The following is a 24,845-nucleotide window of genomic DNA, read 5'->3' on the forward strand; positions in this document are numbered from 1 at the left end:
TACAATTCCTATGTTAGCTTAAGCTTTGGAGAAAAAAAAAAAAAATCTCACCTCAATTTGAAGAAAAAAGAACAGGAATAGCTAGAAGCAGCACCAAAATGTACAATTCTACAATATTCAGAGTCCTACTTAGACAAAAATATATTAGACCACCTAGCTAATATCACTTTTTTCTACTTTTGTATTACAAAGTCTAATAACCAGTTTTAATTTCAGCCACACTTCTACCTAGAACATTAGGACTTGTGAGGTTGAAGAATTAATTGCACTGGTTGGTCTATGCCTGTGGAATAGGTCTAAACTACCGTATATTAGTACTGCCATTAACACATTACCCTTTAAGGGGCAAGCATTCATAAATTCTAAAAGATAGAAACTATTAAAGGTTAAATTATTATTATTTTTTTGAGACAAGGTCTCGCTCTGTCGCGCAGGCTGGAGTGCAGTGGCGCAATCTCGGCTCACTGCAACCTCCGCCTCCTGGGGTTCAAGTCATAAAAAAATTTCTAAAGATATGTCTGCTGTTTACTTTGCGATCTTAAAAATAATTTCATTCAATCTTTTAACGGAAACTTCAAATAGCAAAGTATTCTGTTTCGTATTTTAAAAACTGTATAAACGTTGCCTATGCCCCACTGCAAGGTCAAATACCTTGTCTTCAAGTCCATTTAGAAGTATCGCTTGTGTCACACTGAGGTTTAGCAGTCTTGGCAATAATGACTAAATTCATGTAAACTAGGGCAACCTGAAACAGTCTAGCATATCAGGTAGCAGTCTTTCTTAAAGACAAGAGTCTCCACTCAGCAGACAGGCTGCTGTATCTTTCATGGTCCGGCTAAAGACAGCCTGACCCTGAATGCAATTAGTAATGCTTTGTCTGCATTCAGAAGCCTTTCAGTCTTCTCAATGCACTAGTTACCCACAACTTAGCCAGGTCTCTAACATTTTTCAGAGTTCTCATATGACTGTAAAACTCTCAGGCTGTCCCTCAGAGAAATGAAGGAAGGCAAAAATAAAGAGTTGGTGTTCAGTGTTCTTCTGAGATGCTCATAATCTTTAATTTCCCTTTTACTAATCAAGAAAGGAAATGCACTGTTTTCATTTTAGAAATGGCATAAAGAGATTTTCCTCCAAAGCCATTCTTTGCCAACTACCATTCTTCCCTAAGGGTGTGGGAGACAGAGCAGGCAATCACTGTACTAAACAAAGTTCAAATGAATTTATCCCCACAAAAGTAAAAACAGTCCATCAAAGTGTCTGTTTCAAAAACATATGGCCTGGCCAGGTGCAGTGGCTCATGCCTATAATCCCAGCACTTTGGGAGGCTGAGGTGGGTGGATCACTTGAGGTCAGGAGTTCGAGACCAGCCTGACCATACACACACACACACACACACACACACACACAACATACATATACACACATATATACATATATATAGCCTGATTCTAATTCTGCCAGATATTTCCAATGTATCATTATAAAATTAACATGTAAATGACTTACCAACTATTGTTTATTACAGCACCATTTACTAAAACATTGTTTCCTTGGCTAAAAAGTTTTAGGCTTCAGGCTAAATCTAGAGTTTAAAAAATAGCGAATAACATAACCAAAAGAGCTTTCAAACATCCCTTCTTCAAAAGTCCAAAACCCCAGATGATCTGTTCTTCCCTGTTTTCCCACATGTACAAACACTTAACATAAACTTCAGAAAACCTTTTCTTTTCTTTTTTGAGACAGGCTCTGGCTCCATTGCCCAGGCTGGAGAATAGTGGCACAATCACAGCTCACTGCAGCCTCCATCTCCTGGGCTCAAATAATCCTCCCACCTCGGCCTCCCGAGTAGCTGGAACTACAGGTACGCACCACCATGCATTTTTTGTAGAGGTGAGGTTTTGTCGTGTTGCCCAGGTTGGTCTCGAACTCCTGGGCTTAAGGAATCCTCCCACCTCAGCCTCCTGAGTAGCTGGGACTACAGGCGAACACTACCATGCCAGGTTAATTTTTGTATTTTTTGTAGAGACAGGGGCTCGTCATGTCGGCCAGCCTGGTTTTGAACTCCTGACCTCAAGTGATCCACCTGCCTCGGCCTCCCAAAGTGCTTAGATCACAGGCATGAGCCACTGTGCCCAGCCCAGAAAACCTTTCCTAAAGACTGTATTTAAGACTAGCTAGTCCCGCACATGTATCCCAGAACTTAATAAAATAAAATAGACTAGCCAACGAAAATCAAGTAAGATTTGACTTCATTACTCAGAGGTAAACAAAAGACACAGGAAAGGATATGCTCCACAGTACAGCCCTGCAAGTCACATTGTACACACTGGAAGTTGTGTGAATAAAGTAAAGGTTAGGACCTTTGCAATATAGTGCTATAGTCCTATAAGCACAAATCTATAAATATGTATACACATAAAAATAAGATGTACATGGGCAAATGTTCCAAACAACTTTAATCACTTAGCTTATTGGGTAATTTATCACAGGCTTTTAACACTATGAACTTTTGGTTCAACAACCACCGGGGTGTTAGTCAAAAGAAAACGCTAAGTAAGTACAAGTCATTTTTTCAAAGATTTTGTGTCTGAAATTTCTAAGCCTATTAGTTGTAGAAAACACATTAAAAAGAAGGCAATTCTTTAAAAAACATATCCAAGCTTCTTAATGACATGGAAAAAATGAAAATCAAACGTTTCTGTATATATTCTAACATTCATAACTCAGAGCTAACATCAAAATTTCCTCAACAATAATTATTTGCAAACAAACACAAAAAGTTCATTTTAATCCCACATTTCCCTTACAAAACATCTTTTCTTGTCATCAGAATGTACGCATCCATCTTGGTTTTCAAAATTATTAAAATGGTTAAGTCTTAAACCAACAAGATACTTTAAAGCTCACTACCCATGCAGAATCCAAGGACAAGCACTGATTATGGATATCATACCAGTTATCTATAAGGTTTCAGAATGTCACCCACTGATTTCTACTATTAGTAAGATTTGCTTTACAGAAAAGAATAGTGTAAATATTCTTTTACTCAATCTAGGCCAAAACACTTATTTTTTTTTGATACAGAGTCTTGCTTGTCACCCAGGCTGGAGTACATTGGCACGATCTCGGCTCACTGCAACCTCTGCCTCCTGGGTTCAAGCTATTCTCCTGCCTCAGCCTCCTCAGTAGCTGGGATTACAAGTGCGCACCACCATGCCTAGCTAATTTTTGTATTTTAGTAGAGATGCAGTTTCACCATGTTGGCCAGGCTGGTCTTGAACTCCTGACCTCATGATGTGCCCGCCTCAGCCTCCCAAAGTGCTGGGATTACAGGCGTGAGCCACCACGCCTGGACACTTGTTTGGTTTTTTTTTTGTTTTTTTTTCTTTTTTTCTTTTTAAAGACAGAGTCTCACTCTGTCACTCAGGCTGGACTGCAGTGGCACGATCATGGCTCACAGCAGCCTTGACCTTCCAGGCTCTAAGGATCCTCCTGCTTTAGCCTCCCAAGTAGCCAGCACGTACGGCCATGCCCTAAGCCAAAATTTAAGATTAACTTTGAGCTTGTACCAGATATCAAGATGTAATGGAATTCTTAGAATTCAGTGGAATCAACAACACTGATTGCACATTTTTTCCTTCGGCTACTCCAAATCCCCTGTTCCCTATCATTTCTCCTCCCTTCTCAGCACCCAGAAAAAGCACCCCATGCACTGTACCAATACTGCAAACACTATAGCTGCATTCATATGACCATTAAAAAAAAAAAGAGCCAAACTGCAAAACAATCTATATTTTACAAACACTCCAGTTGGGTTCTTAAACTATTACTGTTACTTTGGTACGTTAACTAGAAAACGCAAACATTATGCTCCAGAAAAACACAATGTGGTTTTAGCTGTAAATAACTCAAATGAACAGTTACTTTAGGCTAGTATACCATGCACTCCTATAATAAACATGTAACCACCTAACTAGAAAGGGAGGGTCAACTTATGAATGGGTTGTGTTCTAAATTTCCAAAAGTTCATTTATAAATTGAATATAAGGTTGATTTTGAAACTCAAGATGCCTTTACTCATAAAACCAAACATATAAACAGTTGTACTAAACCCACAGACCAAAGGAACTTTAGTATACAAATCTATCATAGCACTCTTCTGTTTAAGCTTATATCTATGTCAAACTACAAGTTTCTTATTCATTTCTGTATCGTAGAATCCAGCATGACACAGTGTAGGATTTTGGCAGGTATTTGCTGTTGTGAAGTATTGAATAGTAACAACTCAGTGATACAAAACTGGGTTGCATAGAAAATCTAACCTACCTGAACTACAGAAGAGACTCAAAAGGCAAGAGGAAAAGGCTTCTTTCAGAAGAGATAACAGAAAAAGATACTTGGGCTAGAAAGCTCTGGTCTGAACCAACTGTGACAATTTCCATTCCCCTTGCCAGTGGGTAATCTGGTAACACATACCTAATGCAATTCTGGCCAAGAAGACAAGAAAGTAAGTTTGCTAGGGAGCTTTTAGGAAAGGTTTTCTTGGCTGATGAAAAAAGACCCAGGCAAAAACACATGCTCCCAGCCTTTTTGCATGCAATTCTGGGTTTGAATGTGTAAACAAGAACTGGACCATGAGGACAACCCAACAGATCAAGAACAGCAGCAGCATTAAAAGACAGAAAGAACCTGGGTCCTTGGTGATGCTGTCATGCCTGAATAAATTAATACTAGAATCATCTTAACGTGGATCTTTTCATATTAAATTCTTTTACTGTTTAAACAATTTGCCACAAGTAACTCAGCAGATAGGGTGACTTAGGAACAGATACATCATTTACTTCCATGAATTTAGTTGTTCCCTACACAATGTAAACTGCCCTAAATTTATACCTCAGCCCAGATCCTTCTTTTGAACTACATACATGTTTCCAAATACTCTATTAAATGTTTATTCCAGTGGCACATCAAGAGAATAAGATCAATATAAAAGCCATCAACCACCAGCACAAAATCTGTTTATGCACCTGCAGTCATTTTTTGGCTAATGGCAGCACCATTAGCCAAAAACTGCCCAATTGCTGAAGTTTAGAATCTTGGGATCACAAGCCCCACCTCCCTCTGCTTCATCTATTATACTCAAGAGTTACTAAATGCTGCTCATGCTAACTCTGATAAACGTATCTTTAAAATGTCTCCCCATCTCTACACATATTGTCTGACGTAGGCTCTCATCTTTCATGTAGCTCACTTCCATTCTTACCTCTATTCACTGGACTCATGTCTCTAAAATATAACTATGCTTCATGAAAAGATTATAAACATCCTGTCATTAGAAAGATGCAAGTTAAAACTACAATGAGATACACTATACAGCCATTAGAATGGCCATAATCAAAAGACAATACCAAGTGTCGAGCATCTGGAGAAGCTGGAACCCTCATACGTTGCTGACGGGACTGTAAAATGATGCAGTCACTTTGGGGAATAGTCTGTAAATTTTTTTTCTTTGTTCTTTTAGAGGTGAGATCTCCTCTGTTGTCCAGGCTAGAGTGCAGTAGGGCAATCATGGCTCACTTCAGCCTTGACCTCCTGAGCTCAAGCAATCCTCCCGCCTCAGCTGCCCGCCTCAGCCTCCCGAGTCACTGGGATTATAAGCATGAGCTACCATGCTCTAATTTCTTAAAGTTACATATAAACTTATCACAGGATCGAAAATTTCCTCTTCCCAAGAGAAATATGTGCCCACACAAAGATTTATCTACAGATGTTCACAGCAGCTTTGTTCATAATAACCAAAAACTGGAAACAATCCAAACATCCATCAACTGCTGAGCACATAAATTGTCAACACCACAGAATGGAATACCATTAGGCAGTAAAAAGGCACAAAATACTGATACACATTACAGCATACATGAGCCTCAAAGACACGCTAGATGAAAGAAGCCAACGTAAAAATACTGCATACTGTATGTTTCCAACGCATACGAAATGTTTAGGAAAAGCAAATTTAGAGACAAAAAACAAGCAGTGGTTGCCTAGATGAGGAGGTAGAAGGCAGTGACTGTGGGAGGTGATAAAGTGTTCTAAAGCAGTCACAGCACAAAAATTTACTAAAGTTAAAAAATTTAAGTGTGCCTACATTTTTTTCAATGATTTCTTTTTTTTTTTTTTTTTTTTTTTTTTAGACGGAGTTTCGCTCTTGTCGCCCAGGCTGGAGTGCAATGGCACGAACTCGGCTCACCACAACCTCTGCCTCCCAGGTTCAAGCAATTCTCCTGCCTCAGCCTCCCAAGTAGCTGGGACTACAGGCGTGCGCCATCACACTCAGCTAACTTTTGTATTTTTAGTAGAGACAGGGTTTCACCATCTTGGCCAGGCTCATCTCGAATTCCTGACCTCGTGATCCACCCACCTAGGCCTCCCAGAGTGCCGGGATTACAGGCATGAGCCTGGCCTTTTTCAATGATTTCTAATTATGTACAAAATGAAGTCCAAATTCTTTAGAAGGGCATTCACAGACCGTATAATCTGTTTTCAATCTATTTAACCTAACCTGCCTTACCTTCTGCTACAATTCCTGCCCAACAGCTTCCTGATGACTGTATTAAACTATGGATTTGCTATTTCCTAAATATGCCACCCTATGCAGTGCTGGTCCCTTTCTTCACACTTGCAATTCTATTTCAAAACTCAGTGTTCTTATCTTTTTCCAACTGAACTTCCATTTGTCCTCACAAAGACCCACCTCAAGTATCCCCTCCCTTGTTTTAATCCTCCACACTCCCTTATGTAGTTACTTGTTCCACAGGATTCTAGTAATAACATACTGTGCGCTTATCACATGATTACCTATTTATAGGTAGATCATCTTTACAAAAAACTCGAGTATAGCAATAGCATTTTACTAGTGCTTGTGTCCCTAGCGTCTGATACACAGTACAGTGCCTGGCCTATAGGAGGTAATCAATACACTTCTAAATAAGTTAATGACAAATGGCATTGAAGAGAAAAATCCAAAAGTAGGTAAAATGAGCTATGCACCAAAAAGACACTTGTACAAGGATGATTAGTGTCACTATTTTTTTGTTTGAGACAGGGTCTTGCTCTGTCACCCAAGCTGGAGTGCAGCGGTGTGATCCTAATTCCCTGTAGCCTCCACCTACTGGGCTCAAGTGATCCTCCCACCTCAGCCTCCAAAGTAGCTGGGACTACAGGCAAGTGCCACCAAGCCTGGATAATTTTTTGTTTGTTTGTTTGTAGAAACGAGGTCTCTCTATGTTGCCCAGGCAGGTCTCAGACTCCTGGGCTCAAGTGATCCTTCCGCCTTGGCTTCCCAGAGTGCTGGGATTATAGGCATAAACCACTGTGCCTGGTGCCACTGTTATATAAAAAAGAAAAACAAGAAGTTACCCAATGTCACCTAAATGTTTATTAGAATAGGATCAATTAAACAGGCACATTAAACACTATATAGTCATTTAAAATAATGAGATATATATCTTATCTATTTGTATAGACATGAAAAGACATCCCAAATATCGAAGGAAAAAAAACTATAAAATAAGTTAATCATTATTTAAAAAAGAAAACAAAACCGTACACACAGGTACTCACATGCGTACATCTGTGCATCATGTATAAGGAAGGTACAGGGCTGAAGGGTACACATGCAGCTGTACTGGTGCAGACGAAGAAGTGAAAACAACCTTAACTGCCGATCAGCTGACAAATGGCTAAACAAAATGTGGTCTTATCCATGCAGTGGAACATTATTCAACCATAAAAATAAACGAAGCCATAAAAAGAACGGGTTCATGATACAACAGGGATGAGGCCTGAATATATGCTGAGTGAAAGAAGCCAGACATATGATTCCACTTATAGGAAATATTCAGAATAGGCAATTTCACAGAGACCGAGAGTAGATTCGTGGCCGTCTGGGGCTGGAGAGTGGGGAATGGGGAATGACACCAAACATATGATCCATGAAAGAAAAAAAAACACGATAAACTGAACTTCAACAAAATTAAAAATGTTTGCTCTACAAAAGACCTGGTTAAGAAGGCAAAAAAAATGAGGTACAGGCAAGGAAAATATATTTGCAAACAATATATGTGATAAAAGCCTCATCTAGGATATATAAAGAAATCTCAAAGCTCAACAATTGAAAAAAATTTCAACTAGAAAATGGGCAAAAAATATAGGGAGACATTTTATTGAAGAGGATATATAGACGGCAAATACGCGCATGAAAAGATATGGTCAACATTACTAGACATCAGGGAAATGCAAACCAAACTATGCTGCACACATACTGGCACAGCTAAAATAAAAAAATAGTGACAATACCAAATGTGGACACGAATGTGAAGAAACTGGATCTCTCATACATTGCCAGTGAGCATATAAAATGGCACAGCTACTTACAGATAAGCCACCAACTGCACACCCCTGGGCTCTGGCAAAGATTCTTTGCTTGGCCAAATGAGCCAGGCTCCTGAACTTTTCTCCCAGGCCTATCTGTGTACTTCCTTGTAAATTCCTGTTTTAGCAAAGAACCCTGCTAAGCCAGATTAGCAAACCTCCCATCAAGGTATCTGATTACCCTCTTCTTCTTCTGCCACCCTCCAGCTGATGTCTGATCACCTTGGCCTGTCTTCGGCAAGAAAGAATCCTGTTACAGTCAGTTTAGGCAGAAACCCCTTATCCCTGACGTTTCCTCTTGAGAATTTTCCATCCACTGGCCCTCAACCAGCTCCTTGGCTACAAATTCCCACTTGCCCATGCTACATCCAGCACTGAGGCCACGCTCTCTCCCCACCCACTGTAAGACACTATTGTAGTGGTCCCTACACTGACAGGGATGATCCTGAATAATGTCTTCCTTCCCATGCTTTAACAAGTGTCACTGAATAATTTTTTTTCTTTAACAGCAGCTCTCCCAAAGAAATAAAAATTTATGTCCACACAAAAAACTGAACATGAATGTTCATAGCTGCTTTACTGTTAAAAGCCAAAAACTAGGGAAAGAGATTATCTTTCAAAAGGTGAATGGTTAAACAAACCATGGAATCCTATTCAGCAATAAAAAGGAAAGAACTGTTGATTCACACAACTTGGATAGATCTCAAGGAATTGCGCCAAGTGAAAATAAGCTAATTTTAAAAGGTCACATACTATGTGATTCCATTTATTAATATCCTCGAAATGTCAACATCATAGAGATGAAAAGCAGATTACTGGCTGCCATGGGGCAGGTGTGTGCAGCACAAGGGAGATCTTGGTGGTGGCAGCATTTGTTTCTTGATGCCACAGTGGTTCACAAATCAACTACATGTATGTTTAAACAGCACAGCACTAAACACACAAAATGTACCAATGTCAATTTCTAGTTTAATGCTGTGCTGTGGGTAGTAACAAGTTACCATTAAGGGAAAGGTGAAAGGCACAAGGGACCTCTCCTTACTATTTTTTGCAATTTCTTGTAAACCTAGTTATTTCAAATTTAAAATTTTAAAGAACCTACTTTGAATAGTAAAGTAACTGTTCAAGGACTACACGAGATACATTATTTCTTTGAAATTATCTTTCTTTTATGCAGGTGTGAGTGTATACAAATATGTGTGTACATACAAGTTTATTTTTTGGAGAGCAAGGAAGAAAAAATCACCTACGAAATTTCAATTCTGCCAAGGTTTCTAGTTTCCTAGAAACAAAACAGCAGTCCCAGGTCGACTTCTGGGTGCTCAGTCTGAAGTTGAGAAAGGGCCCTTTCCCTCCGTATCCCTCCTGCTCTGGCTCCGTGAAGGGGTGGCAATTCCGAGGGGAGTGCCAATCTGTGGCACCTGCAACAGAATGAACCCCAGATAATCACCCAGCTCTATGTTCTTTTGCAATTTATCCTTCCCAACAATGAAGCATAAAAATGCTTCCACATTCTCATTCTTGCTCTACAACTTACGAACTTAACAAGACACTTAAATTTTTTGATAACACCCTCTTTCCTTTTCCAAGTAAATCCAATTCGGCCAGTAGAGAAATATATTGTATATATATTTTTTTTCTACAGAGCTTTTGAGAAATTATCAATAGACCATTTGTTTTATTAGCTAATAGGTAAATGTCCCATGGATCAAGCTTCCTAGAACAATTTCACCACATAAAACAGTTAAATTTCTACTGTTAATTCAGGAATTATCAGAGAGTGATTCTAGATTGCTACGGGTTCACCAGATCTGCTAAAATCAGCATGATTACACTCTCTCAACACATAAGGAAATTCAGAATTGACATTATGAATACCAGAGTTATGCTACAATACAGTGATATCATCAGGGACTATTAATACATGCTGCTATTTGTTTCAGATCTAAATAATCACAAAAGAGTATTGTGATTTTTTACTTACTGGCTTATTTGTTTTAGCTTGCACCCCTGTCTTTCTATTATGTTTTTCCCCCTTTGCGAACCGCTACCTGGAATGCACACTTGCTAATAACAGCATCATCCTCTACCCACTTCTCCTTTATGTCATCCCTGGAAAACAGCAAACTAGCTTAATGTAGTTCTGTGGTTCAAGGTCTATAAAAACAAAAAGGCTGCATATGACGGATGGCCTGAGACCAAAGATATAAAAACTGAACACATCTTCTATTACGATCAAGTAATTGTTGTACCATGATACTGCAATTTTTTCCTTGAGACAGAGTCTCACTCTGTCACCCAGGTTAGAGTGCAGTGGCATGATTTCGGCTCACTGCAACCTCTGCCTCCCTAGGTTCAGTGATTCTCCTGCCTCAGCCTCCCAAGTGGCTGGGATTACAGGCACATGTCACCATGCCTGGCTAATTTTTGTATTTTTAGTAGAAACGGGGTTTCACCATATTGGCCAAGCTGGTCTCGAACTCCTGACCTTGTGATCCGCCCTCCTTGGCCTCCCAAAGTGCTAGGTGTGAGCCACTGTGCCCGGCCTGCAATTTTTTTCTTTAAAAGCCACTTTAAGGAGAAGGGAGAGATGACATACCTGAATGAGTCAACCTAGGAAAAAACAAAGATGGGTGGAGCTAAAAAAGTAAACACATCTCAAATGCCTACTTAACATTTCTAACTAAATAGGCTAAAACTCAAAACACATGAAATGTAACTCACTAACTCACTAACTCGCTTGTCCATCCTCTCACAAACTTGCTCCTCTTGAACTCATTTGGCTTATTCCACAACTGTGTAAAAGAAGACATTCTGCCATACCTAGTAAAGCTGATGGTGTATACACCCAAGACTCAACAATCCCAGGTCTACGTATATAACCTAGAGAACCTTTGGTACTTAGCTACCATGAGCCACACAAAAGAACATTTAAAGCAGTATTTTTTTCCATACCAAAAACTAGGTGAAACCCAGGTGTCAAGCAGCAGTAAAATGAATTGTGGTATATTCATAAAATATTCCACATTCCAGTAATTTGGAATATTATATCAAATAGTGAAACTAATGAACCTCGGCTAAGAATGTCAATATAAATGACATCTCAAAATTGTAATGTAAATAAAAAAATCAAGCCCAAGAAGAATACATACAGAATAATTCCATATGTATAAAGCTCAAAAACAGGAAAAGCTTAAAAAAAAAAAAAGTATGTTAAAGGGACAACACAAATGTGGTAAAACTTGAGAAAAAACTAAGGGAATGACATCAAATTTAGGAGGATGGTTACCTCTGGGAAGGGAGGAGTAATTGTCTTGAGGGATGAAGGAGTTCAAAGTTGCTGTTACATTTCTCAAGATAGAAGTTTGGACCAGATTTATTCATGTATTGTTATTACTATTTAAAATGGATATATACATGATAGACAGATAGAAAGATAAGCAGATAGATCCTCGTAAGATTAAACCTATCTAGAGCAGACATGGTTAAATGTTAATATTTTAACAATTTTAAAAAAATTTAAATCTATGCCCACATTACATAAATGTCTATTACTTTATGTAATGTACATAAATGTCTATTACAGCACTTTCTATAATTTTGGAATATAACATACTAACAAAATTAAGAGTAAATTACAAAATTCTATTTTGAAATTTAAAGACAATATCACAAATCTTTAACAGAAGTACATTAAAACAAATACTAAACTACTATACAGCGGAAAAAACAACATGTAAATAAAAATTACTTCTCCTAATGTAATATAATGGAAAATTAATGCCATCTATATAGTATATTCATTCCAAAATATTTTTATTTTAATCTAGGCATGAAATATAATCAGCAAATTGTGGGATTGCTTATATAAGGAAAAATATGATGAGATTTCATAAAAGACCACTGCCGGGTGGTAGATGGAGGTGGGGTAGTGGCTTATCCTAAAGTAAAGGAAACTAAAGAAATATGACAGCCAAAAGGGTGTGTGTGTGTGTGTATGTGTGTGTGTGTTTCCTTGATTGGTTTCTGGATCAAATATAGATATATTTAGCTCTCTATAGATATAGATATATTTTTTCCCTTGGTTTCTGGATCAAAAATTAAAACATCTATAAAGAACTGTGCTGGGGGAGAAAATAAATGAAATTTAAATAGCGATCACATGTTAGATAATATTGTATTAATACTGTATCTCTTAAATATGATAATGTAACTCTTCAGGAAGACAATCCTGTTCTTAGGATACACGTGCTAAAATTGAGAAGTTAAATGTCAAGATGTTTGCAGCTTACTTTCAAATGGCTCAGGGGAATAAAAAAAGTATATATGTCTTTATAAACAGAAAGAAAGCAAATGAGGCAAACGTTAGCAAGTGAGCCGCTGAGTTAGTGAAAGACTCAAGGGTGTTCACTATTCATTCAACTTTTCTATCAATTTATAAATTTTTAACAATTTGCAGAAAATAGGTATTTCATTCTTTAGTTATGGGTAGTAATTTTACCACAAAGCTTAATAAACAGTGTTAGTATGACAGAGCTAATCAAATATTAACATATTTACAAGCAAGTCCCAAAGATCTTTCCTCCATCCGTAATTTTAAAACTTTTTTTCTGGAAATTGTGAATTATAAGTTGAATGAAAGGCCAGGCACGATGGCTCACACCTGTAATCCCAGTACTTTGGGCAACTGAAGCAGGAGGATCACTTCAGCCCGTGAGTTCAAGACCAGTCTGGGCAACATAGCAAGACCATATTTCCACAAAAAAAAGTTAAATTTAGCCAAGTATGGTGGCACGTGCCTGCAGTCCCAATTACTAGGGAGGCTGAGGTGGGAGGATCACTTGAGCCTGGGAAGTTGAGGCTGCAGTAAACCATGATTGCATCACTATACTCTAGCCTGGGCAACAGGGCAAGACCCTATGTCTAAAAAAAAAAAAAGTTGAATGAAAAATTAATTTTTGCTTAAAAGGTCAAAAGATTATGTCTGTGCTTCAGAAACAATATCATAAGCAATTTGAGGGCAAGGACATTTATTTTGGCAATTCAATTATACTGTATATAATTCACGAAGATTTTATTTTACACTGCTAAAATAGATAAAACCATACTAATACATTAGAATGGGATTTCTTGGCTGGGTGCTGGTGGCTAACCCTGTAATCCTAGCACTTTCAGAGGCTGAGGTGGGAGGATCGCTTGAGCCCAGGAGGTTGAGGCTGCAGTGAGCTATGATAGCGCCATTGCACTCCAGCCTAGGAAACAGAGTGAGTCCCTGTCTTAAAACAAACAAACAAACAAAAAGCAAGAAAAAAAAAAAAAAGAATGTCATTTCTAAATGTCCTATTATTTCTAATACATTTAGAAAATTACATTTCTAAATGTCCTATTAATAGTGTATGTTAAAATTTATTTCTCAAAATAGATTTATTTCCTAATGATGCATACTCTAAGATTATATTTACAATATTTTTCAGGATTGCTAAGCAGGTAGTAAGGGTGGAATCAATTCCTTTATGTGGACAAAGTTTCCTGAAAAACTAATTACATTTCATAGAAAATGATAACCATCTGTCACCTTAAGGATGTACGGGTTATGTCAGAATTTAGTGCAATTAAACTGTCATGTAATACTTGACTTAATTGTTATTTACTAAAAACTTAAAATTATCTTCACAAAAAACCCAACTGTCACCTACCCAAGATGTGTGCATCAATAAACTAACAAAGTTCCAGAAGTTACAGAAAATAAAATTATTTTCAATTAAGAGCACCCATGTAAAATCCATCACTTGTACACGAATATGCCAACTAGCGATTTCAAACAAGAGAAATAAGTCTAGCAATATTTCCTCCAAAAGGCCAGGTGTGGGACAGCGCTGCTACATGTCCGTGGGTGGATAAACACACAGGGAAGAAAGTTTTAGATGGGAAGCCTACATTTAAGTTCTCATCTCTATGTGATGAGAGGCAGGTAGTTAATTACCGTACAGCACTGTCTTTTAAATCCGTGAGTCACATGCCTAAGGGAGGGGCCTGGATGCAGGATGAGCAGCAACTAGGGCAATCAAGGAAGGTTTCAAAAGGAAGCAACAACAGGTTCTGAGGAGCTGCAGACAGGCAATTAGCAGCAACTACTACCCCAACACAATGCACAAAACCCAACAGCCGACTAGGGACTGCCCACCTTCTTGCAAAAACACAGCATGTACTTTTGGGACTAAGTTTGTGAGGCTAGGTGTTTGAATTTCAGAGATACTCTATTATCGACAGACAAGTGAGACTCAAAGACACACACACATACACACACACACACACACACACACACCCCTTGGTAATATTTCCAGGGGCCATTAAAGCAAATTTTAAAACATTTAAGACATAGTTCCCTGCCTGCAAGAAACATGTAATCAACATGAGGAGCCAAGACATAAAGATATTCAAATTTAAATAATGGTAACAGATGATACTGCAAATGTCATACCACCACACATGATGATTAACCGAAGAGCACTAAAGTTTACTCTTCACAGGTGGGAAGTAATTTAACGTGGCCTTCCAAGGATCCGCAGGATTTGATACTATGCAAGGAGGGAGTAGTGCAAGTTCAAACAGGCATTCCACAGGGAGGGTCAGGGAGGGTACTTTGTGGCTGGTTATGGCCCCACAGGGAGTATGGATTCTATGGTGGTGGAGCAGGATCATCAATGTATGGTCTGACCCAGATGATAAATATACAGCTGCCCTAAGGCCCATGCCCACAGCACACACAACTGCTCATTTTAGTTCTCCTTCCAACCAAGCATTAAAGACCTCATAGTGCTTTTCCATACAGAATCCTCAGCAGCCAAGATGTCAGGATGTTTGAAATGCGTCTACCATTCTTTAGGAAGTAAAGAGAAGAACACAAAAATAAGAAAGAGCATGGGCTCTGTAGCCAGACTGAGTACCAAGGTTAGAATCCTGGCTCCACCACTTACCTGTTGTAATCCTTTGACCAAGTTGTTTAACCTCCTCCGTACCCAATCTGTAAAATGAGGATCAAAGGAGTTAATATAGGTATGGCACTTAGAACAGTGCCAGGCAGACAGTAAGCACTAAGTGTAAGCTACTATTATTGTTCTCTATCAATAGGAAACCAACTGTATTTTCAGAGAGTAATTAGAAGTTTATACGGGAGAATAATACAAGCAGCTGTATTAAAAGCTTGCTGGATACAGAAAACACTCTGAATCACTGGTAGAAACACCTTCCATTATTTAATAACATTGCCTAATAGCATCAAACACTTGCTGGTTGATTTAAGAACAAAATTATGGCAACAATATTTACCGAGTTCCATTTATCAAACATTTACTATGTGCCAGTTACTGTGCTAAATTCTATACATTTATTATCTTGCTTAATCCTTAAAACAAGCCTATGAGGCAGATACCACTAGTAATCCCATATTACAGATAAGAAAACTGAAGCTCAGGCCCGCACAGTGGCTCACACCTATAATCCCAGCACTCTGGGAGGCTGAGGCAGGCATATCACCTGAGGTCAGGAGTTCAAGACCAGCCTGGCCAACACGGTGAAACTCCATCTCTACTAAAAATATAAAAATTAGCCAGGCATGGTGGCCTGTAATCCCAGCTACTTGGGAGGCTGAGGCAAAGAATCACTTGAACCCAGGAGGCAGAGGTTGCAGTGAGCCGAGATCGTGCCACTGCACTCCAGCCTGGGTGACAGAGTAAGACTCTGCCTCAAAAAAAAAATAAAAACAGGGAAAAAAAAGAAAACTGAAGCTCACAGTGATTAAGTAACCTTCTCAAAGTCACACAGTTAATATATGGTAGATTTAGGATTTAAACCCAGATCAGCCAGACTCTAAACACTGTACTTTTAATCCTAATGCCATACATTTTCTTCCCAAATCCTGAACCAATTGCCCATGACTGTGATAATGGTTGTACAGATCCGTGAGTATACTAAAAACCATTGAAGTGTGTGCCCTTTAAATAATTGTATGGTATGTGAATTATATCTTAATAAAGCTGTTTCAAACCATTAACAAAAAGTAGTAAAATCAGGATACAGGGTCCTCGGGGTTTTACTCATACACAGACTGGGACTAGAATAAAAAGGAAAATTGAATTCATTTTGGATAGAAAAATGAATATTTTTCAAACGGAAAGATTTAGAACCTGTATATAAATACATGACACATGCTAAAGTTGGACCTAAATAATGAATAAAATGTAGATCAAGAAATATCTGTGAGGCCAGGCATGCTGGCTTGGGTCTGTAATCCCAGCACTTTGGGAGGCCGAGGTGGGTGGATCGCTTGAACCCACGAGTTCGAGACCAGCCTGGGAACATGCAGTTCGAGACCAGCCTAGGAACGTGGTAAAACCCCTCTCTACAAAAAATACAAAAATTAGCTGGGTATGGTGGTGCGTGCCTGCTGTCCCAGCTACTCAGGAGGCTGAAGTGGGAGGACCACTTGAGCCTGGGAGGTCCAGACTGCAGCGAGCCATGATTGTGTCACTGCACTCCAGCCTGCACAGAGCCAAGAACCCGTCTCAAGAAACAAAAGGAGGGAGGAAGGAGAAGAGAGGGGGAGGGGGGAGAAACAAGAAACATCTGTGGGTAATGATGATGTCACAGTGATCCCCTTATCATCAAGTCAACATTTTGGCAAGAGAGAGGTAACAACATGATCTTATTGTTATTCACTTTTAGCAAGGGAGCAGCACAAAATGTGGGCAATAGCATAAAGTTTTTTGGAAAAATGTAATGAAGTTAATGGCCTCCTGTACAGCCTTGGGAGGTATAAATGCAGACTCTCTAGAGAACAACTTAGCAATGTGCATGATGTACCCACTAGCCCAGCAATCCTACTAATAAAAATCCACATTTTAAAAAAAATCATGTTGTGCACCCAGATTTAGTGACATGTATGGTCTTACAACACGCTTAATGATGGCAGAACAAGCAAAAACAAAAATAATGTAAATTATAGTACAGTCAGACAATATTGTTAACAACAGCTGATGTTTATTAAGTGTCAAGAATTATTTCTATGTGTTAGCTCACTTAATACTTACAGTAACCCTAGAAGTTAGTAAGAATGTTATAACTATTTTCAAGATGAGGAAACTAAAACCCAGAGGAGTAACTTTCTTCAGGTCACACTGCAGCAGTAACTGAAGGCAGGATTTGAACCAGGGCAGTCTCAACACCGCCACTTTGTGTAACTACAAACGTTATGCCACATGAGAATAAGTACTTGGAAATATACTCACAATATATTAAGATAGAAAAAATCAGATCACAAAATAACCGAGAGCGATGGAAATGACATGCCCTAGAGCTTAACAATAGGTACTGCTGGTATTACAGTTGATAATTGTCTTCTTTATACTTTTCCATATTTTCCCAATTTTCTACTGCAGGATGATTTTTTTAAATGACCTTCTTTAAAAAAATAAGTGAAAAGATGATTATTATTTAAAACACTGCAAAAAAAGACAAGTAACAAAAACCATGGAATCAGCAGTTAAATCTGCTATTGGGGTTGCTGATTCCAGAGAAGTGGTAGATGCCAACCAGGCAGTGGCCAGTAAGAAGTATATGAAACAGTGACAGGCGCTACACAGGCATCAACTAGCATCCCAAGAAGTCCGGGGGGAGGGCAAGGAGCACAGTACATAGCTCTGAGATAACGGCAGTATCAAGGTAAGGTTTTGCTGGTTTGTTTTGAACTTGAAGGAGATTTGATCAGTGTCACAATCGAACTAGAAACAGTCAAGGATGGAGAGATGGATAATGAGAGGGAGGTCTCAGACAATAAGGACTGAGCCTTAGAAAAAGGGAAAACTTCGTGTGAAACAGCCGAGAAGGAAGAAAAGAAGTCATACAGTGATCTTTGAGGTGGAGACAGAAGAAACTGACAGAACTTAATTTGGTACCCTCAAGCTTCTCTAAGAAAAAAAAAAAAAAAAAGATGTCATCTTCCAAACTAAAAAGGTGATTCTGGGTGCAGTGGCTCACGCCTATAATCCCAACACTTTGGGAGGCCAAGGCAAGAGGATTGCTTAAACCCAGTAGTTTGAGACCAGCCATGGCAACATGGCAAAACCCCATCTCTACCCAAAAATTTTTAAAATGTTAGCCAGGCATGGAGGCGTAATCCTGTAGTCCCAGCTACTCAGGAGGCTGAGGTGAGAGGACCACTTGAGCCTGGGAGGTGGAAGCTGCAGATGAGCTATGATCACACCACTGCACTCCAGTCTGGGTGTCAGAAAGTTAGACCCTGTCTCAAACAAAACAAAACAAAACAAAAACTAAACTAAAAATGTGGTATTAGGTACACGGTGAGAAGCAAGGTCAGTAGGAGAAGTGCTAGAAAGCAACTGGATTCACCTTTTGCCAGAGCTAACAGAAACCATCAGCCTAATCATCAATTGACCACAAATTCTCCTCTGGACAATTCACATTACAGACATAAATGAGAGTATTGCAGTAAGTTGGAAAAATCGTTTATTCTTCACAGTTAACATGTATTATAAGCTATGCCACTCATAACTGAAGAACCCATGGTATGCCTGGAGACTGTTACCCTACCAGTAATTTGAAGGATAACAACCACTACCACAATCCATGAGGCTGACGTGATAAGTGCCATTACTTTTAGATGAGATGCATAGGCAAAAGCAGCACTAGGCTTCAAGCATAAATTTCTAATTTGACAATAAAAACTAGTTTGCTATGAAAATTCAAGTTGTGGTCAGGCGCGGTGGCTCACGCCTGTAATCCTAGCACTTGGGGAGGCCGAGGTGGGTGGATCACGAGGTCAGGAAATCGAGACCATCCTGGCCAAAATGATGAAACCCCATCTCTACTAAAAATACAAAAATTAGCTGGGCATGGTGGTGCATGCCTGTACTCAGGAGGCTGAGGCAGGAGAATCGCTTGAGCCCAGGAGGCAGAGACTGCAGTGACCTGAGATCGCACCACTGCACTCCAGCCTGGGAGACAGAGCGAGACTCAAAAAGAAAAAAAAAAGAAAATTCAAGTTGTAAAGATCTCAAATTCTGTATAATTGAAAAGTTTTCTAAGACAGGCCAATTGTTACAAAACATGGTATTTTTAATACACATACAGAGATCTCCAGAGATGTAAGTGGCTTTAAAAAATAAGTAGCAATAATAATAGTAATAATAATAAATAAGTAGCCATTTCTTCATGTGTGAGGATACAGTCACGGAAATAAGAATGTAAGACACGGAGGTAAGAGCTGAGTACTGTTTAATACATGGCTGGCTTCACTTGCGTGCCCAATGCTTTACACGCATTACCGCATTTCATCCCCAAAACAATTCGGAGGCAGGAATTCTTCGTGTTCATTCAACATATTTACTAACTGCTAGCTCTGTGTCCCAGGAACTAATCTAAACCTCAGCATACAGCAATGAACAGCAAAAAAAAATCCAAAAAATCTTGCCTTCTTGGAAACTGTATCCTATTTCAGTGTCTGTCTTAAGGGGCTTGAGTAATTTCTCTATGGAGTCAAATAAAGTGGGTGGCAGAGATGAAACTCCAATTCAGGTATGTCAGATCACAGGTACACAGTCTGAATCATTCAAACTATGATTCTAGCATATGTAACTGCTGCTCAATAGAGAGAAAAAATAACTTCTACATTTATCTGAGTTTTTCAATAATAAATAGTACTTATTTGAGATTTTGAATATTTTGTTTTGCTTATACTACTGCCCTCCCTATAGGAAATGACCTGTCAAGAAAAACTAGCACTAATCCTCAGTTAACATGTTTCTTTCCATCCACTTTATAAATTTTAAAGCAAAAAATCCTGAGACAAAAGCAATCTGAAAGCCTCTTCATCTGCTCCCTAAAATTATTAACCAAAGAACTATTCATACTTCAGCAAACTTCAATCTTCGGTTAATATGTTTCTTTCCACTTAATAAATTTTAAAACAAAAAAACCTGAGCTAAAAGCAATCTGAAGTCCTCTTCATCTGCTCCCTAAAATTATTAGCTGGCCGGACACGGTGGCTCACACCTGTAATCCCAGCACTTTTGGAGGCCGAGGAGAGCAGATCACGAGGTCAGGAGTTTGAGACCAGCTTGGCCAACATGGTGAAACCCTGGTCTCTACTAGAAGTACAAAAATTAGCCCGGCATGGTGGCAGGTGCCTGTAATCCTAGCTACTCAGGAGGCTGAAGCAAGAGAATCGTTTGAACCTGGGAAGCAGAGGTTGCAGTGAGCTCAGATCATGCCATTACACTCCAGCTTGGGCAACACGGTGAGACTCCGTCTCAAAAAAATATTAACCAAGGAACTATTCACACTTCAGCAAACTTCTTAAAATATTAGAGGAAACTCTGCTAGTACTTTGTTGAAGATTTTGGCATCAATGTTCCTAAGAAGTATTATCTGTAGTTTCCTTGTAGTATCTTTGTCTAACTTTGGTGTCAGTGTGATGTTGGCCTCATAGAACGAGTTGGAAAGGGTTCTCTTTCTCCAGTTTTTTTTGTTTTTGTTTTTTTTTGAAAACTTGAAGAATGGTATTAGTTTTTCCTTAAATGTTTGGTAGAATTCACCAGTGAAGCCATCAGGTCCAGGGTTTTTCTTTTCTGTCAGGAGATTTTTGATTACTCATTCAATCTCCTCACTAGTTACAGGTCTATTCTGATATTCTATTTCTTCATTATTTAGTCTTAGTAGGTTTTGTGTTTCTAGGAATCTGTCCATTTCATCTAGGTTATCCAATTTGTTGGCATTTGTTTACAGTACTCTTTTATTTGCATATCCACTTTAATGGCAGCATTATTCACAACAGCTAAAATGTGAAAGTAACCCAAGTATCTATGGATGAATGAATGGATAAGCAAAATGTGATATATGCATACAATGGAGTATTGTTCAGCCTTAAGGAGGAGGGAAATTCTGAGACATGCCACAACATAAACCTTAAAGACATTATGTTAAGTGAAATAAGCCAGCCACCAAAAAGAAAAATACTAAATGATGCCACTTATTCAACGTACTTAGAGTATCAAGATCATAGAGACACTAGTAGAATCATGGTTGCCAAGGGCGGGGGAAGGGAAGAAGGGAGAGTTGTTGCTTTATGAGTATAGTTTCAGCTTTACAAGATGAAAAGAGTATGGGAGATGGATGGTGGTGATGGTTGCACAACATTATGAATGTATTTAATACCAGTGAACTATATACTTAAAAATGGTTAAAATGATAAATTTGGGGTATGTATATTTTACCTTAATTTTAAAAATTGGAAAAAAATTATTGTAGAAATGGGGATGGCTGGAGAAGAGCTTTATCGCAAAGACTCATTTTTTCACTTGTACTTTCATTATCTGAATTATTTAATATGCAAACAGATCATTGATAGTATGCAAATAGACTCATAGTATTATTCTCTTTCCCTTAACGAGTTAATTCCTGTTAGAATTTTCCACCAGTGTCTGGTGTATCTTGGGTGCTGTTCCCATAAAGCGTGGTTCATCAACCCCAACTGGACCCTCTCTGCATGTAGGTGAGGCTTGTGAACTAGCAGGCTTCACTGCAGGGTAACTCCTGCTTGTGCAGATACGGAGAGCCTTAAATACCAGGCTCTGTTGATCTCTTTCCTGAAGCCATTCAATTTCTTAGAAAAGAGTCCTTCAGTCTCCTAGGTGAAGTGTATAACTCCAATTGTCAGTGCTCTGCAAACAAGCGGAAAAAGGACACGGACAGAAATTAAAGACAAGGAGGTGTATCTCCTGATCCAGTAGGTCGACTTTCGCTTAATCCCCATCTGTAGTGTACTCCTCTTCTGTACTCTCTTCAAATCTGGAGTTTCACTGATTCAGTTTCTCTAGACAATCACCTGCCCATCTTTTGTCAAAATGAGGGAGGGGTACTGAATGACTAAGGTAGGGGTCAGTGCTGTGGATAATGCCACAAATGTGACCACGTGTATAATTTTAAATTTTCTAAGCAGCTTCATGAAAAAAACTAAAGAGAAAGCTGAAAATAATTTCAATACATCTTATTTAACCCAATGAATATAAGATGTTAATATGTAATTAATATAAAAATTAAGATATTTTACACCTGTTTTTCCAAATATAGTATTATTTTAAAGTTACAGCACATCTTAATTAGGACTAGCCACATTTCAAGTGCTCAATGGCCACATGTAGCCTAGTGGCTGCCATGTTAGCACAGGCCTAAGTGATGCTGTGGTAACAACCCCAACATTTCAATGGCTTAGCACAACAGAAATTTATTTCTGCCTCATGTAATATGTCCAACACGGGTATGCAGAGGCCATTTCCAGTTATTCAAAGAGCCAGGCTGACCACCTCGTTCCTGCATCAAATGAATCCTATGACCAGGGATATCCTAGGCAAGAAAGAGAGCAGAGCATCTTCATGGGCTTTTCACTATGCCAACTCAGAAGTAACGCAACCTCCCTCAAAGTCCACTGGCCAGCATCAGTCACCTGATCCCATCTAACATCAAGGAGCAAAGGAATTAAATGTTCCCATCAGCCTGGGACTAAAGAAGACCTAGATGTGGATGAGCACTAAGAAGTCACTGCCACAGGCAGGCACTCGGCCGTGTGGGTGGGTGTGAGGCACAGGATCTCAGTCCTAGATTCCAGGGTATCGCTATTTCATATACAGATTTTTAAACCAGTGTTTAGCCTGAACTCTCATCTCCAGTAACACATAAAACCAGTGCCTGCAAATCTCCAGCCTTGAGAGAGGTAAAGACTGATTTGCTTCTTCCATGTCCCTCTACAAGCCAAATAACAAACAAGTCTTCATTGGAACGAACAGTGGGCACATTTGAAGATGCAGATGGTGCAAAGGGCCTACAGCGTAAGGGTTGAAGTGGACACAGCAGTCAAGCCCTGATGAACTTGAAAATGACCAACTAGACCTCCCTGCTAGGAAACAGCCTCACTCACACAGAAAAAAAAAACTGCTGAAAATTAAAACAAAATTGAACAGGAAAAGGTTCTCCAGAAACAAAGGAAAGAGGAGGCCCACATAAAAGTGAGGGGCAGTAATAGAAACAGGAGACCTCAAAGGCAATCTGTGTTTCATAACGGAAAAATAACTCTGTGAAATTAGAAATGCTATCCTGAGTCACTAAGCCTTCTTCCAAACATTCAGGAAAATGAACTTCCAATAAAATTGACCCATGGCAAAGTTTTCAGATCCAAATCTCATAGAAGTTATTATAAGAAAATGGGGAAGGGGCCAGCCATGATAGCTCACGCCTGTAATCCCAGTACTTTGGGAGGCCGAGGCGGCGGATCACAAGGTCAGGAGTTCAAGACAAGCCTGGCCAATATGGTGAAACCCTGTCTCTACTAAAAATACAAAAATTAGCCGGGCATGGTGGCGCGTGCCTATAGTCCCAGCTACTCGGGAGGCTGAGGCAGAAGAATTGCCTGAACTCAGGAGGCAGAGGTTGTAGAGAGCCGAGATCGCACCACTGCGCTCCAGCCTAGGCGACAGAGTAAGACTCCGTCTCGAAAAAAAAAAAAAAAAAGTGAAGGAATCAGGAACAAAACAACAAAACAACATCCTCCTTACAGACAAATAACATAATGCTAGAAGGCCAGAAACACAAAGGAGATTAAAATTAGAACCTACTATTAGTATTTCAAAATGAGCTAAAAACATTAAGAAAATTATATAAAGCATGAAAAACAACATCAGAACAGAAGAAACTCAGAAATGTGAGAACATGACTCAGTAAGTAACTAGAAATTTAAAAATTTATTTGAGAAATGAAGAATAAAACCCAAAAGAACACAAGAATGAATATTATAGATAATGCCTTTGAGAAATTGAAAGTGAGAAGGAAGATAATTCTAAAAACCAAAAAAGAAATGTTGAAATAATAGGATTCTAAAGAAAGCAACAAAAATTGTTCCTATTTCTTATATAACAGGAATCCCTGGAGAAAGCAAAAGCAGGGGAACAGGCAACACTAAAAACTGTAATCCAAGAAATTTTTGCCAAAATTAAGAAAAAAGAGCTAATGCAGCCCGTACTCTCAGCATTGGGGAAGCTGAGGCGAGAGGATCACTTGAGCCCAGGAATTAGAGGCCAGCCTGGACAACATGCCAGGACACCAGAAAAAAATTAGAAACTACATATTTAAGGCACACATTGTATACTGGAAAATACTGGGCCAAAATAATCAATACCAAGATATAGTAAAATTGCAGGATTTTTAAGGAAAAAATAAACTTCAGCATCTAGGCAAAAACATCAAGTAATTTACAAGGGAAAAAAACTACATTAACAACAAACTTTCCAAAAGCAACATATTATACCAGAAAATAAAATACTCAAGGAAGGAAAATGAAAGCCAAGAAT

The 24,845-nt window shown here is 38.9% G+C and overlaps 1 protein-coding gene and 1 pseudogene across 25 annotated transcripts in view; one reads left to right on the forward strand and one right to left on the reverse strand.

Annotated features, from left to right (window-relative positions):
* Nucleotides 1–24,845, reverse strand: part of BMPR1A (bone morphogenetic protein receptor type 1A) — a 168,649-nt gene that overhangs the window by 86,239 nt on the left and 57,565 nt on the right. For 9 of the 25 annotated variants that reach the window (XM_063727571.1, XM_063727577.1, XM_002820729.6 and 6 more), the window contains exon 2: nt 15,408–15,454. The exons of the other annotated variants lie outside the window; for them this stretch is intronic. The gene's annotated coding sequence lies outside the window, so the exon portion shown is untranslated. The remainder of the gene's footprint in view (nt 1–15,407; nt 15,455–24,845) is intronic. 25 annotated transcript variants of the gene reach the window in all.
* Nucleotides 1–24,845, forward strand: part of LOC103891637 (putative RNA polymerase II subunit B1 CTD phosphatase RPAP2) — a 99,144-nt pseudogene that overhangs the window by 17,721 nt on the left and 56,578 nt on the right.

This window comes from Pongo abelii, chromosome 8, assembly GCF_028885655.2.
Source record: "Pongo abelii isolate AG06213 chromosome 8, NHGRI_mPonAbe1-v2.0_pri, whole genome shotgun sequence".
NCBI classification, from domain to species: Eukaryota; Metazoa; Chordata; class Mammalia; order Primates; family Hominidae; genus Pongo; species Pongo abelii.